Here is a 15,613-nt window from a genome sequence, read left to right as displayed (position 1 = left end):
TCTAGGGGGAAACTTGATGAAAAGCATTATAAATTAGTTTCATTGTATTTAAAAGAAAAAGAGTTCTTTGTGGCAAATAAACCAAGATTTTTATAGAAAATCCACAGCCTATAATATAGAGATTTTTATGCCCCACCTACGCTAGTAGAGGGGCATTATGTTTTCTTGTCTGTGCCTCCGTTCGTTCGTTCGTCTGTACGTCCGTTCGTCCCGCTTCAGGTTAAAGTTTTTGGTCGAGGTAGTTTTTGATGAAGTTGAAGTCCAATCAATTTGAAACTTAGTACACATGTTCCCCATGATATGATCTTTCTAATTTTATGCCAAATTATAGTTTTGAACCCAATTACACGGTCCACTGAACATAGAAAATGATAGTGCGAAGTTCAGGTTAAAGTTTTTGGTCAAGGTAGATTTTGATGAAGTTCAAGTTACATCAACTTGAAACTTAGTACACATGTTCCCTATAACATGATTTTTCTAATTTTAATTCCAAATTAAAGTTCTGACCCCAATTTTCACGGTCCACTGAACACAGAAAATGATAGTGCGAGTGGGGCATCCGTGTACTATGGACACAATCTTGTTGTTATGAAATTTGAAACAAAGATTACTCACTTGATTTTCTATGATATGCTAGTGATTATTCTTTACAAAATGTTCTAACCAACCTGCAAATTCCAAAATAACTCGTGCAGAGTCACTTAAGTCCAGCGCACCTTAAAAGGTGTACTTGTATTGGTCCATATTTATTTTTGTTTTTTAACTAATAACTACATTAATAAACTTGTTTTAGGAAATCGATGCTACCACTCCATGCAATTATCCTATATCTACGTGTCATCAAATTGCCAAATATGATAGTACAAGGATAAATAAAGGCTGTGGATTTTTTATAAAATTTCCATTGGTTTAGCATTGAATGAACAGAAGGGTACATAATCCTTAACTTGATAAAGGTAACAAATATAAAACTTCTTCAATTGGCAAAATGCGTGAAATGGTGAAATTTATCAACTCTGGATCTTTGTTTTAGATATTTGTATCAAAAGATATTGGTAATATTTTGGTGGTTGGTGGTCCATGAAAAATCTTTACATATTATTGAACAAAAAACTATAAAGATGAATGGAAAAAACATGAAGATGAAATTTTCATAATTCTATGCAACTCCTTACATGTATTTCAATCAAAGATTGGAATGATTTGAAGAAAACAATGTCATCAGCTTAGAGTGTACTAAAACACACCCGCGTAATCGCGGGAATTGGAGCTTGTAAGATTTTGTGTCTGGAGAATTTCAGTAAAAGTTTTCATATCTGGAGAATTTGGAAATTTATATGACAACCAAATAAATCGTAGAACCAATACTAATCCTGACAAAACGGAAGAAAAGAAGTATATTCCTAATATACTTACCGCGCTAATGGTTGGTACATCAAATCTCTAAGATAAACATGAGATAACAAAGGTCATAGCATTCACCATAGACTAACAAAAGGAAAAAATAAAAAATGAATATGAAGTTGATAAACTATTATTAGTTATACTGCATATCATAACAAATGACCTAACAACAAAAGACCCGCCACCTGTTTAAAGGAAATTCAACTGTTAATTACAGATATCCAGAACAGATGGGAAAAGATGCTCTGCATTGTATCGCTTGCAACACCGCGACTTGATAATGCAGTACATCACACTAATGGGTAAATCATCAATGCAATGCTAAGACAATCATTTGCTCAATCATTACAGGTCCATCTTGTTGATCATAGTAATATGTGCTATGAAGGTATGACCATTGCTGAGTTCCTTGCTGATGATGGAAATCATTTGAATGAAAAATCTACTTCTCAATTGGCTGCAAACATTAAAAGAATGATTCATGCCACTCTTAACATTCCGTTTCCGTATAGAGAGAAATCGGGCAGGAGTAGCTCACACAACAGACAGAAATAGAACATTTTTGCATATTGGGCCTTTTAGATTTCATACAGTATGTACAAAAATAACTAAAGGCAATCAGAGATATTTTGGTGGTCTTGCAATTTAATATATAAAGAAATTTTTTAAAATATGTCAAATTTTACCAAATTCAAATCCTGATTATCAATGGGTTAAATTGGATAAGGCATATTTTTGATTTCAGCAAGATTCATTTGTTTTGTTTATTTCCCACCCGCTGTATCATCATATACCCAAAATTTGCAGACCGATATATTTGATGGTATTGATAGGGATGTTCTCAATTTTAAAAATAATGGGAATATGGGAGAATTCAATGCCCGAGTTGGATCTGAATGTGATTTCATAGTTGATGATAACTATTATGTTACTAATTTTGACACATAGCAATGAGATAGACAAATTTTACTTAGAAATAGTTATGATAGCAAAGTTTATAAACACAAGGGGAAAAGATCTAATTGATTTGTGTATAAGTCATCAATTTAGATTTTTAAATGGTAGAATTATTGGTGATTTGGTAAATATACATGTTACAAACCAGTAGGTGCAAGTGTCGTTGACTATGACGGCGTGCATAAACCCGAGTCCACAAACGTAACGTTTTAAATAACAGAAAACGACGTTATTATACAATTATTGACTTTTGATGAGGTTGATACAATGATTTATCAACCCAAGAGATGTGATATTCACCAAGGCCAACGGCCGAGGTGAATATCACATCTCTTGGGTTGATAAATCATTGTATCGTTGGCCTTGGTGAATATCACATCTCTTGGGTTGATAAATCATTGTATCAACTGATATCAAAAGTCAACAATTGCTTTATTATATGACTCTTTAGTTCTCAGTGTCATTTTAATATTTTTAGAATGTGAAATATATCCTTGGTTAGATGGTATTTTGCCTAGACTGTTTTTATTTTATGCTTTGGATTTGATTTTTAGGCATATTTAATGTCCAATTCATTGTTTGGCAAATTCTCGAACTCTTCAGGTAGATTTTTCTCTCGTAAATAAGATTTAAATGTCCTCACGCTAGAATCTGTTGATCGGCGAGTATTTTTAAAATCCTTTTCTATCAAAATCTTCTTAATTTCCTCATTATTTAACGATGAAAAGCGTTTTTCAGTAGCTACTTCTGCTGCTCCAGCCATACTTTGTTGCCGGAAACATATAACTGTCGTCTGTGAAATCGAAACGATTTTATATCGAGAGCGCTGATTGGTTGATATTTATTCGGTCGTTCAATCAAAAACCATTTTATTTATACATCCCTTAAATAACTAACAAGAATTCCCCGTTTCTATATTTAGGTACACGGACGCTGTTCCAAATCTTATATTAACCTCTCGTGATTTTTGCCGCGGTGAATATAATGTTTTATCAAAGAGGATTTCCTATGCTTTAAGCCAATGAGAAAACAGAAAATTTATAGTCATATAATAATTTCTTATAATTAAAATCGACGTTCCGACATTTAATACATGGTTGATTTTGAAGCATGGATACATGTGTCACAAAGAAGTCAAACTTAACATTAACTCACCGTATTAAATAAAAACATATATTTTAAAGTATTAAAACTTTGTTGTCTCATAAAGAGAAAAAGAAACAAAATGTAATGAATGTGTATAATCACAATAATTTATCGAATATATTTTGTGAAATATTTTATGTTATGAATACTAATATTATGAATAAATAATACCTTGCCAAATAGTGCTTCCCTTAACTATTAGGTAAGCTAACACGAGGGATACTAAGTTAAAGCTGTAAACTTAGTAAATTGTTACAGCAATTATATGCAATAAAGATATTGTTACGTTGGGAAAAAAAAACCAAAAAAAAAAACATATATATTTAAAGTATTAAAACTTTATTGTCTCATAATTGTAACTTTTATTTTAACCATCAAACCAGCGCAGTATAGATCTGTTCATGGAATTGTCAATAATAATTGCTCCATCTTCACTTAGTTCAAGTTCTGAACATACATAATTTACGTCTGTTTGCTTGCTTTGACTAAATAATAAGGGACATTAACATCGTCTGCTTTAACGTCAAAAATTGTGCCTGTTGAAACAAGTTCATAGAGTTGTTCGATTTTATCGGTGATCTCTTCATCTTCCGATTCGTGATCAGCATTTTCTTTAACCATTTTTAAATTTGAAAAGTTCCCAATTTGATTTCTGTTTAAGCACTCATTATATTTTGTGTTTACACAATACTCACTGGTGTAGCATGATAGCTTTCTGATGTCTACTATTGCTGACTTTGTAGAACATACTTGGTGAATTTTTCTGTTTTCTTTCACCGGTTTGAAATATCGATCTTGATTTCTATATATCGAAAGATCCAACGTGAACATTTTGCATCATCAGAAGTGTTGCAAAGTCATATAAATTTCGTGCACTGAGCAACTCACGCTGCCCACGGATGATAAATAAGTCAGCATGCTTTTTGATGTAACCACCGGCTTCATCTTGAGGTCCACGAGCATGTGAAGTTTCAAATAAAATCTTCACAATTTTGTCATATCCTAAATCGGAACATCCATAACTTATATCTCCAATTCAATGACGACTTGTGTACTAGGCATTACACCCGTCAGTAAACTCGTGCACGACAGACACGTCGCATGATATCAATATTTGAAAGTAATCACGAATTAATTTCTAGACCTCATGTGTAATAAAATTAACGGTACCAATTGGCACCAGATGCGCATTTCGACAATACATATCTCTTCAGTGATCCTCGTGGCTAAAATATTTGAAATCCAAATTGTAAAATGATGATCATGCTTCTGGTCCGGACTGATTACAAAATAATTTATGTTATAATGTTTGTGTCATTTTCATTACTATCTATTCCATCATACTCCAAAATTGCGTGTCCATGTAAAATTGTCACATGAATAGAAACTTCTTGTTTTGGGGAATACGAAGACTGGATTTCACTGTTCTGTACATTTATAGTTTTCGGAGAAATCATGGATTGTAAATCAAACTTTTCATTTGCTTTGACTGCCAGTAAGCTCTTAATTGTTGGGATGGAAAATTCTCAAGTAAAATTGAAAATGGAAATGGAAATATTGATATTGTTCTATATATCGAAAGATAAGACGTGACACGGTACTTGTCTATCCCAAATTCATGTATTTGGTTTTGATGTTATATTTTGTATTTTCGTGGTGTTTTGTCTGTTGTTTGGTCCGTTTCTGTGTGTGTTGCGTTTCGGTGTTGTGTCGTTGTTCTCCTCTTATATTTAATGCGTTTCCTCGGTTTTAGTTTGTTACCCCGATATTGTTTTTTTTGTCCATGGAATTATGAGTTTTGAACAGCGGTATACTACTGTTGCCTTTATTTACGTTGGGGAAAAAACATATATATTTAAAGTATTAAAACTATATTGTCTCATAATTTTAACTTTTATGTTTAACCATCAAGACAGCGCAGTTAAGATCTGTGCATGGAATTTTCAATAATAATTGCTCCATCTTCACTAAGTTCAAGTTCTAAACATACATGGTTTACGAAAAGGGCAGGAACTATTGCGGGAATACGTTTGGCGAGTTTTTGTTCAAGTGGGTTGTTGTTTATCATTCCAAAATAATACCCATGTATAACTTTGATCCGGGGAGATACGTTATTCCCCATTTGTCCGTTGACTTTTTACGCAGAACAGTCGTCTGTTTGCTTGCTTTGACTAAATAATAAGGGACATTAACATCGTCTGCTTTAACGTCAAAAATTGTGCCTGTTGAAACAAGTTCATAGAGTTGTTCGATTTCATCGGCGATCTTTTTATCTTCCGATTCCTGATCAGCATTTTCTTTAACCATTTTTAAATTTGAAAAGTTCCCAATTTGATTTATGTTTAAGCACTCATTATATTTCATGTTCACACAATTCTCACAGGTGTAGCATGATATCTTTTTGATGTCTACTATTGCTGATTTTGTAGAACATACTTGGTGAATTTTCCTGTTTTCTTTCACCGGTTTGAAATATCGATCTCGATTTCTATATATCGAAAGATCCAACGTGAACATTTTGCATCCTCAGAAGTTTTGCAAAGATTTTCTGATGCAAAGTCATATAAATTTCGTGCACTTAGCATCACACGCTGCCCACGGATGATAAACAAGTCAGCATGCTTTTTGATGTAACCACCGGCTTCATCTTGTGGTCCACGAGCATGTGAAGTTTCAAATAAAATCCTCACAATTTTGTCATATCCTAAATCGGAACATCCATAACTTATATCTCCAATTCAATGACGACTTGTGTACTAGGCACTACAACAGACACGTCGCATGATATCAATATTTAAAAGTAATCACGAATTAATTTCTAGACCTCAAGTGTAATAAAATTAACGGTACCAATTTTTTGGCACCAGATGCGCATTTCGACAATACATGTCTCTTCAGTGATCCTCGTGGCTATAATATTTGAAATCCAAATTGTAAAATGATGATCATGCTTCTGGTCCGGACTGATTACAAAATAATTTATGTTATAATGTTTTGGTCATTTTCATTACTATCTATTCCATCATACTCCAAAATTGCGTGTCCATGTAAAATTGTCACATGAATAGAAACTTCTTGTTTTGGGGAATACGAAGACTGGATTTCACACTGTTCTGTACATTTATAGTTTTCGGAGAAATCATGGATTGGTAATCAAACTTTTCATTTGCTTTGACTGCCAGTAAGCTCTTTATTGTCGGGATGGAAAATTCTCAAGTAAAATTGAGAATGGAAATGGGGAATGTGTCAAAGAGACAACAACCCGACCAAATAAAAAAACAACAGCAGAAGGTCACCAACAGGTCTTCAATGCAGCGAGAAATTCCCGCACCCGGAGGCGTCCTTCAGTTGCCCCCGAAACAAATATATACTAGTTCAGTGATAATGAACGCCATACTAATTTTCAAATTGTACACAACAAACTAAAATTAAAATAATACAAGACTAACAAAGGCCAGAGGCTCCTGACTTGGGACAGGCGCAAAAATGCGGCCGGGTTAAACATGTTTGTGAGATCTTAACCCTCCCCCTATACCTCTAACCAATGTAGAAAAGTAAACGCATAACAATACGCACATTAAAATTCAGTTCAAGACAAGTCCGAGTCTGATGTCAGAAGATGTAACCAAAGAAAATAAACAAATGACAATAATACATAAATAACAACAGACTACTAGCAGTTAACTGACATGCCAGCTCCAGACTTCAATTAAACTGACTGAAAGATTATGATTTCATCATATGAACATTAGGTACAATCCTTCCCGTTAGGGGTTTAGTATCATACCATCATAACATATATGAAAAGAACATAACCCGTGTCATGCCAACAACTGTTTTTAGAATAAATGTGTTTAGTTCCGACGCAAAGACTTTATCAGTGACTCAATATTAACACCAAAATGTGCAATCGTTAATGACTTGACAACAGTATCGTAAGTATATCCCTTCTTAATAAGTCTATTCAAAGGTTTTGTAATATTCTGAGATGAATACTGACACCTTTGTGCTGTATAAAGAATATTTTCATAAAAAATTGGATGTGAAATACCTGAACGTATAAGAAGTCTGCATGTTGAGCTATATTTACGAATGATGTCTTTATACCGATGATAAAATTTAGTAAATGTTTTGACTAGTTTGTGATATCGAAAACCCTGGTGTAATAATTTTTCAGTAATACATAAATTTCTCTCGTTGAAATCTAAAACATTGTTACATACACGAGCAAATCGTACAAGTTGAGATATATAAACACCGTAAGATGGTGACAAGGGAACGTCACCATCTAAAAACGGATAATTAACGATAAAAAAAGAAAAATCATCCCTTTTATCATAAATTTTAGTAGTCAGCTTTCCGTTAGTGATATAGATATCAAGATCGAGGAAAGGGCAGTGGTCGTTGTTAGTATAAGCTTTATTTAAAGTAAGTTCAGCAGGATAAATTTCATTAATATACATACTGAAGTCGTCATTATTGAGAGCCAAAATATAATCCAAGTACTTGTTTTAAATAATCAAACATGTCACATGCCTTTGACCTTTTCTTTACAAGAACAAGAATTCTAACTACTTTGTCGCCTTTTATTTTTACATTTGATATTCATATCGTTCCTATGAGATCTCGACATCCACTTTTGTCCAATTCCTAAGGTAAAAAGTCAAGTTTGTCAACACCACACTCCGTACATTCACGATTCAAACAACACATTTTATGTTGGTGCGTATTGGCAGATCGGGACAGGATGTTGCATCAACAAGTTTATGTAAAGAACCATACATAGAAAACGAACAATTTTCCAATAACTGTTTTCTTTCGAAATTGCATGCATGACCTAAACAGACTTTTCATCTCAACATGATGCCGACAACAACATGTAAGCTTATCTTTCTGAGTAGCCGGACGAACAAAATAATGCCTACACTCACTTTTCAAAAGCACGCTAAACTATCTTTATTTCAGGATATTCTCTTATGAAATCTAGATAAAATTTCCGTTTGTGTATTTCCAGTATACAGCAATGGTGGGATGAATAAATTTTTGGACCTAGACGGACACGTTTAATATCATTCTTATTGTTCGTAGGTCTACTGTTGCTTTCTTTCAACCAAAAATCGTGCATAATAGATTTAATTATTATAACCTTGCTTGTAATGTGGATTTAAATGGCTAGCATTCATCATTTTATCAGATAAAAAACTTCATTTTTAAAAGACATTTGAAATCAGGTTGCATAAAACTACTTTAAAAGGCGCATTATACAGTTGCCGTCAACATTGTGCACGTCGTCTATGCAATCATGTTTGAGACGGCTCTAAACCAGGTATTATAGTTAATTACTTTATACCTACATTACCAGATTGTCATTAAAAAAATGAATCGAAAATATCAGCTCATTTTACAACAACTCATGCAGAGGTAATTGATACTATTTTGCCTTTATCATGTGACTATGTATGATCAGATGATTCTTCAGACAAATTTCAAGATGTGTTGTCTTCTATTGATATCTTAAAGTTGATTTTTTTCTTTGAAAAAAAGTACTATTCAAAATTCACCAGACTCTGTCAGTGCTGCCGCAATTAAATTATCTAACATCTTCATTAATACTGCAGGTAGATTTCTTCGAAACCCTAGACCTAAAAAAAAAGATAACAAAAAACATTTGCCACAAAATAACTGGTTAAAAAATGATCTAAAAAAATAAAAATTAATCTTTTTAATTTTAGTAAAGTGTATTTCAAATTTCTAACAGATCAATATGTACGAAATCGCTTTTAAAAATAAACCGTGAATATACAAGAGCACGAAAAATTAAAAAGAAAGAATTTTAAAAATCTACATGCACTTAAATGTTAGAAGGGTTACATGACAATAACCCAAAATTGTATTGGAAGCTAATAAACGATCTTCAAAATAAAAGTTTATTTAATATAGAGAATAACATAACTCCGACTCAATGGATAAAGCATTTTCAGGACTTGAACTCTTACAGTTTAGAATTTACAGGATCGTTTAAAAGAACTTGATAAAAAGCTAGAAGATGCTGAAAAAAATAAATGTTTCAATGATCTGGATTTTCCATAAAAAGTAAAATCACAAAAATACTGAACTTAGAGGAAAATCAATTCGGAAAATCCATAATCACATGGCTAAATCAAATAACAAAAACGCATCACAAACGAATGGACAAGAACTGCCATATTCCTGACTTGGTACAGGTATTTTCAAATGATTTTAAAACAGAAAATACAAGGCGTTAAACTTGGTAAAATTAGTTATGGTCGATTCAATTAGAAATTGTGTTGGGGTAATTTGGTAAGGTAAATTTAAAAAATGCATATAGTTAGGTAAGAACTACATGCTTCCTGTACCTGCCTATTATTTAATAAAGTTTTGTTTACAGGAATTGTTATTAAGGTGGTATGGGAGTCTAAAATAAAAATGATAGAATTTGTTCATACTTTGTCAAAATGTAGTATCTATTGATACATGATCAAAAATATTATAATAATGATAGGTCACCGTGCATTTTCTCAAGCTACAGGTTGTGACAAAATGACAAATTTTGTATGGATTATACAGGAAAAAACACCATTTTGTGAATAAAAACAACAAAATTGTAAAATAAATTAGGAAAAGATTGCTTTCAGACAATGGTTTGAGAATATCAAAAGAAAAGATAGGGTCACCGTACGTTTTTTCCGGCTAAAAGACAAAATAGGAAAATTTCATGTAGAGTCCTTCAGAAAATGCACTGTTATAGAGTTACCTCCCCTTAAAATGCCAATTTGAAAAATATTCAAAAACAACCAAAATTAATATACACTTGTAAAAATATTAATATTTCTAAGTTATATTCTTATAAATTGGTTCTTTTAAATGAAAATTCACATTAAATTCTGCATTCCTGCATCAAATTTTGATAACTTGATAGAAAATATGGACCTTAGATTCTCTTTTTTTACAATCCAAGATGGCGAAAGACACCCATACCACCTTAAGTTTAAAAGTTTGATTACATTTACTATTTGTATAACGTACAGTGTTAATGCAGTCAATGCCAGTAAAGGTATACTTTATATCCCTTAAGTAACAGGCCACAGAAAGCTAACAGTCCAACTACTAATTTAATTGTGTTAGTACTGTAGCGCGCAAGAGCTATATGGCAAATAAGGTTGTCAGCAAACTACCAAACAATGAACGTACACAAGACCTTGCCCCAAGACTAAATCTTAAAATCAGAACCAACTGAGGTGACACAATAAACCAGATATAATGACTGGAAAAGCAAACTCTATGTCTCGCTAGATTTGTTAAAATCTAAAGTAAAGGGAAATACGTTTTCAAGTTCAATACTTTATTATTGGCATGATGTTATGGTCACTTTCAATATATATAATGGACTATTAAGGACTACAGTTAACCAATAAAAATATGAATAACAATAGTGTGTTTATTACTTGACTAGGGTTTTCTTCAGATACACTGACACTGGTATATAACAATGAGACCAGTAGCAAATATTACATATAACAAAGAGACAAGTGTACTAGAGACTTTACTAGTAGCGTATGTCTTATATTAAACAAGGTATATCTGAGGTATATATATATCACTTAAAGGTTTAACTGAGTACCTAACTTCTGAGTTTAATTTGGTAACTTTACATAAACAATAAGAATATTCAACAGTTTAATACACAAGAAAGTGTGCTAGCTGACCCTGTGCTAGAGCGTTATCAAGTGTACAAAATTTAGAGGCAAGTGTGCTAGCTGACCCTGTGCTAGAGCGTATGCCTAAGTTCTAAAAGGTTTTGTGTTTAATATGCTTTAAATATTTATGTTTAATACACCAGAAAGTGTGCTAGCTGACCCTGTGCTAGAGCGTTATCAGGTGTATAAAATTTAGAAAGGCAAGTGTGCTAGCTGACCCTGTGCTAGAGCGTATGCCTTAGATCTAAAGGTTTTTAAGTATTTACTTGTAAATGAATGTACAAATAGATTTATGAAGAGAAAATCAGTTAATCTCAGTTTATACAAATTTAAGCTATTATGACAATTGTGCTAGAGACTTTACTAGCAGCATATGCCATATAATTTATCTCAAAGTTTACTCAAAATAGTGTTTATCTGTAACTTGGTTTTCTTATTTACTTCAAGAGAATTGCTAGAGACTTTACTAGCAGTGTAGTCCTGAGACCCTTATCCTTATGTTAATTACTTTTACAGGACAAATATACTAGAGACTTTACTAGTAGTGTATGTCTTTTGACTAATCTCCCTATTTATACAGTAACTGTTATTTAAACAGGACAAATGTACTAGAAACTTTACTAGTAGCGTAAGCCCTTTATCCTTATTCCAATTATTTTAATCAAGACAAAATACTAGAGACTTTACTAGTAGAGTATGTCTTTTAACTAATCTCCCTGTTTATAGTTATTTAAACAAAACAAGTGTACTAGAGACTTTACTAGTAGCGGATGTTTTGTGTCCCTATTGCCTTATCTAATTTTTATTTAATTTGCGTAAATGTAGACAAATGTACTAGAGACTTTACTAGTAGCGTATGTCTTGTAAAATAGAGGACAATAAAAGTGTAACAAAGAACTCTCAGATATACCTTTAAAATCCTATAACACAGTCTATAATTTAACTAGAAAACATCTTCTCCCTGTATCATGTCACCTTTGAAAAGCTTTCCACATTTTCCAAAATTTATTACATCCAAATATTTATCTTGCAAATATCAAAAATTTATATTTATTGTCACCAAAATATTTCTTCAGCAAATTATGACTAGTGTTTAGTCATAAATAAATTAAAGCAGAGACGTTTTCAAAAGTAAAGGTACGTATCTATAAGAAACTCATGAGTTAAGTAATAATTTCTTTACTTTACTATAATAATTTAACAGTAAAAATAATTTCTAAAATTTCTTTTCTAATAATGTATCACCATTTATCTAGGTACATCCACAACCATTATCCAATACAATATTAACTATTTCATATTACTTTACTTAAATACATACAATTTTAAAATACACAACAATAAATGATCGACCCTTTACCATGCTATAAGTAACACATAGCTAAATCTAAAATTATATTTTTCAGAATGACAGGAAATGCTATTGATCTAATGAATTTAAAAGAAAATGATTGAACAGAAAGGTATGTTTTATTTTTAAAAGTGTAACAATTTGAATTAAACAATTATAAACTTGATTTCTGAAAAATTTTCAATACTTATAAAATCTATTGAATAAAACCATTATTTAGCTGGATAACATTTAAGAAAAATTTACTTTACTCTCCCTTATATAATTTCAAATTAGTTTCATGATTTTCCACCATTTTACCCTAAATATTTACCCAAAATTAATAATACCCTAAATATAACAAGTTTATCTTCTTCTTTTTGCAGGTGGAAGTGGATGGCCAAATCTCTGTCTGCTGGGTGTCGGCGTCCGGCGCCTTTGCTGAATTCTGGATCTGTTTACGATGGTAGTTGTGTTCGGTCGATCGTTCTATAATCTCCTGATTTCATCCCCTTGCTCCCTCACCACTGATCTCAAACCCTGTACCTGTGACATCAGACTTTCAATAACCGTGCCCAACTGGCCAATACTTTCTCTGGTCTTTGAATGCTCTGCCGCAGTGTTCTCTAGTAAAGTGGATATTGACTGTGTCACCTCTACCAGAGCAGAGCAATCAGATGAAGATGATGACGAAGAGGAAGATGAGGATGAATGAAGTTCTGGACCTTGGCTAAGAGGAACACCATTCCATTCCGTGGCTGGATGGTTTGTTGAGGGTTATACAGGTGGGTTGCTATCACCTAACAGCTGGGGCAACAAATTTTCCTCTTCCCCTATTTCTCTGTCTCTCATAATGATGTTCCTCACTGGAGAGGCCAGTTCTGGTGTGGATACCAATGGCGATTCTGGTAAATCAAAAAAATCTATGGTGTTTGTGTATTGGAGGTCAACCACAAGGGCAGCCTGGTTCTCCTGTATTATTTCCTGAACAATGTTGGTTTCTGTTGGCAAGGGTGGTGAAGCTTGGATGGAGGGTGATGACCAGTGTCCTGGGTTGAAGTCGAAAGGAGGTGGAGGTAGAGATGAGGAAATATCAGATGGAGAAGTGTAATTTACAAACTGGACTGGTTCTGGTTCTGGTGGTGGCATAAAAGATGGTATGTAAACAGTGGCCCTTCCTACTGGCCGTTCTGGGATCACACATGTTGGTACAGTGGGAGGCGATACTCCACCAGTACTGCTTCCTGAACTCAATTCTACTGGGTCTATTGTAGTGCCCAAACCGGGTCTCTGCCTAGGCAACAGTTTAAAATCTCTTCCTGCCTGCGGGAAGTAAGGTGAATCTGAGATAAGAAAGTAGTCCTTGTCTGGCAAGGCTGAAAAGCTATCCTTCAATGTCTGATGAGGCCTATGAAAGTTCACATGCTGTTTCAGAGTATCCATGTTGGTGCATCTTAACTGGCAAAGTGTGCAGAAGTAAGGTGTTCTTGAAACTGACACATGGTTCACCAAAATGTGTGTTACAACTCTATGCTTCTGGCCCATATAAGCAGGAGAATCAGTACAGAGAAGACAGATGGTTGCCCTTCTCTTGGCCTTGGCGGCATCATACTGGAAACTCATCTAAAAAGAGTATAGGACCTTTAAAACTCTTGTCCAGTTTAATAGGTCTGGTCCCAGAAATAACCTGGCAGTGTATCTGAAGTTTATTTTAGCTTTATACAGGGGAGATAATTATACCCTTAAGCCAAAAGAAGGTACGTTTATATTACATACTTATTAAACGGTATATAAAAATTTCATACACCAAGTTTATATTATTTAAAATAAAATTAATTACTTTACAATTTTTATATTGCTAAGCAAAATATAAATTTGATCCCTAACTTGTCAAGTTAGATTTCTTTGGAAGAATTCATAAAAATCATGAATTCAAATTTATTTCAAATTTGATATCTCTACTGATATTTACAAAAAAAAATATTTTTATACTTTCAGTTCATCACTCAGGTATAGTACAGACAAAGGATAATGGAGTTTAACCGGCCATTAACAACAGTTCAGAAATTTGTTTTTCAACTATTTTCATCCACTTGGGTATGTTTTCACCAATGTAAGGTTTCAACTTGTTATGATTAATAACTTTTCTGGTTCCCTTAGCATCTAGTTGTATTTAAAAATTAATTTCATTCAACTTTTTGGTAACAAGGCAAGGTCCCAAGTATAAGGGTTGCAGTTTTGGACTTATGCCTTCCTTCCTTGTCTCGTTTAAGTACCAAACTTTATCAAGAATATTATAAATGACAAAGTTTACTTTCTGGTCATAGTAATCTTTACTCCTTTTAGCATTTTCTGATAAATGTTTTCTAGCAACACTATGAGCCTTTTGCAACCTCTCTCTTAATTCACAGACAAAATCGCCTGGATTGACTTGGACTTCACCTTGAACCAAAACTTTAGCTTGTGTCACCTCAACTGGAAACCTGATTTCCCTTCCTAACATCAACAAATTAGGAGTAAGACTTGTGGATTCATTCGGAGTAGACCGGTAAGCACTTGCAAGACAACCGAGATTTAAATCCCAGTCTGTCTGTTCACCTTGTAAATAAGATTTAATCATAGACAGTAAACTGCGATTAAATCGCTCTGTTTGACCATTACCCTTTGGATTTCTTACACTGGTTCTTGTTTTTCTAATGTCTAACATAGAACACAGCTCTTGAAAAATATCACTTTCATAGTTGCGACCTTGATCAGAGTGTAAGGCAAATGGACAACCATAACGACATATAACATCATTTAAAATCAAGTAGGCACAGGTAACAGCAGTGGAGTCCGGTACAGGAAAAACCTCGACCCACTTTGTAAAATGGTCTGTTACCGTTAAAACATATTTATTATGTCTTGGTGTGACAGGAAGAGGGCCTAAAATATCAGTAGCCAATCTATCCCATGATACTTCCTAAAGGGGCCCTGTATCCTTTTACTGGAGGTTTATTTGCCTGGCAAATATCACACTTTGCTAACCATATGGTGATGTCCTCTCTCATCTCATACC

This window comes from Mytilus trossulus, chromosome 7, assembly GCF_036588685.1.
Source record: "Mytilus trossulus isolate FHL-02 chromosome 7, PNRI_Mtr1.1.1.hap1, whole genome shotgun sequence".
Lineage (NCBI taxonomy): Eukaryota > Metazoa > Mollusca > Bivalvia > Mytilida > Mytilidae > Mytilus > Mytilus trossulus.
The sequence above is the reverse complement of the archived record's forward strand: the minus strand, read 5'-3'. Positions refer to the sequence as shown.